Below are 2,214 nucleotides of genomic sequence, written 5' to 3'. Positions count from 1 at the left end.
GCTCCCGGTCCGCTGCGCGGACTGGACGGCGGGCCGGAGCCCCGGGCCGGGGCGGATCTGGGCAGAGCGGGCGCCGCACTCCCGCAAACAGGGCCGTGGACCCCGCGGGCCGTGGCTCTCCCCGGAGGCGCGCCCTCTGAGCTGCTGCCTGTGGACTGCGGCACGGAGGCTGCAGAACTACGCGGCCGCCCGACTGACGGGGTCTGCCCTGGTTTATTTATTTTTCTCTTTAAAGTAAGAGTGCAGAAGGCTTCCCCTTCTCTCATGCCACCTCCCCAAAGAGGGCCAATGTGGGTGACTTTCTGAGTGGTCCCCAAAGCAGATCCCGAGGCCCGCGCGTCGCGAGTCTTCTCTGCCAGGGCGCTGGTGGAGTAGTTTCTCAGCTGGTGCCTCTGGCCCAGCGAATCCTGCCGGATGGCGGTGGTTCTGGAATGCCCTGTGGATTCGCCCTAAGGCCTTGTAGGCCCGGGGACTCTGGGGATGTTGTATAAAGCAGGAAAATATGTAAATAGATCGCGGGGGGAAGGTAGCGTGGCCGAGCAGTCTAAGGCGCTGGATTAAGGCTCCAGTCTCTTCGGAGGCTGGGTTCGAATCCCACCGCTGCCAGTTTGGTGTGGTTTGTCCATTTTTGTCACCCCATAGGTTACAAAAGGAGGATTCGTTGAAACTCTCCTTGGGCCCCACGCTTGCTCGGGATCTGGATTCCATTTGGCAGCGCGCAGCCGTCCAGTGTACGGGCTAGTTCCTCGGCGCTGGTGTTCACAGCAAGTGAGGTGGGTTCAGTTCTTCCCAGGTTCTAATGGTTGAGGTGGAAAGGCAACGGTATAAATACCCTGGATAGCCTTTTCTCCTTAACCAGGTGGAGATAGTGGTGGAATGTTGTAGGCTAGTCCTAAATGTAATACGTTTGAAGTAATGAGGTAAAAAGTAGAAAGAACTGTTTCCGCCCGGTTTCGAACCGGGGACCTTTCGCGTGTGAGGCGAACGTGATAACCACTACACTACGGAAACCTGCTTAGCTTGCCTGTGCCATCGTAATGAGCCACCACACAGGGCGGTTTTTTTATTTTCTCATCCTAATTTAGAGCTTCCTCCATGCGTCCCTTTGAGCTTTGTTAATGAGCATAAGCACACACACAAAGATATTTCAGCACCTGGAAGGCTGAAGCGGCAGGATAGCCGGAGCCCAGGAGGTGGAGACTGCACTGAGCTGTGACTGCAGCACTACACTCCAGCCTGGGCGACAGAGCAAGACCTTATCTCGAAAGAGAGAAAAGAAAGAAACGAGAAAAGGAAGTTTTCATGTGCAATGTGGTGGCATAAGTGGGCACGGGAGTCCTGAGAGAGGATGTCGCGGCGACTGTGGGTATGGGGGTTGAACAGCAGGGGCGCGCTGGCACCCACCATTTTCAAAGAGAAGAGACTTTCAGAAGAAGCTGCTTGGGGAATATGAGGCCACGCGTTCGTGAGTAGAGCTGAAGCTTGTGGGTCCAGAGAAATTGGAGTGGAATGAAAGAGGAAGTAGCCTAAAACACCATTTTTATTGTTCTATTGTTTGGTAGAACTCTAGATTTTCCTAGCAGCCACTGCTGTTGGACATTTAGATTACTTTCCTCCCACCAACAGTATGCAAGCGTTATGAAGGCTACCCCCTTGGCAACATTTGGCACTTTTCATTGATTTTTTGTTTTTTTAACTTCTAGCCATTTGTGGGTATGTAGTATTCCTTATGGTTTAAGTTTGCATTTAGCTGATAAGAAAAGATGGGCACCTTTTCATGGGTTTATGGCCCATGTGTTTATCTTACTGTGTGAAGTATCTCTTTAAATATCTTGTCCATTAAAAACAAACAAAGAAAAAAACACACAAACAAACAGAAAACCCCAAGAAACAAAAAACGAAGAACTGGCATGGCATGGTGGCTCACACCTGTAATCCCAGAACTCTGGGAGGGCGAGGTGTGTGAATTGTTTGAACTCATGAGTTGAGACCAGTCTGGGCAACATTGGGACATCATCTCTACAGAACATCCAGAAATTAGCTGGGAGTGATGGCATTCCCTTGTAGTTTCTGTAGGTACTTGGGAGGCTGAGGTGAGAGTATTGCTTGAGCCTGAGAGATGGAGGCTGCAGTGAGCAGAGATCTCACTGCTGCACTCCAGCCTGGGTAGCAGAGCAAGATCCTGTTCCAATAAAAAAAAAAAAAAAAAAAAAA

At 51.1% G+C, this 2,214-nt stretch overlaps 1 non-coding gene across 1 annotated transcript; it reads right to left on the bottom strand.

The window, feature by feature from the left end:
• Positions 1–938: 938 nt before the first annotated feature.
• TRNAV-CAC (transfer RNA valine (anticodon CAC)) lies at positions 939–1,011 on the bottom strand. Its single transcript has one exon. It is a non-coding gene; the product is annotated as a tRNA-Val (tRNA).
• Positions 1,012–2,214: the final 1,203 nt, after the last annotated feature.

Source organism: Rhinopithecus bieti, unplaced genomic scaffold (assembly GCF_001698545.2).
Source record: "Rhinopithecus bieti isolate Rb0 unplaced genomic scaffold, ASM169854v2 scaffold_80485, whole genome shotgun sequence".
Classification (NCBI taxonomy): Eukaryota; Metazoa; Chordata; class Mammalia; order Primates; family Cercopithecidae; genus Rhinopithecus; species Rhinopithecus bieti.
This window is presented reverse-complemented; position numbering and strand designations above follow the sequence as displayed.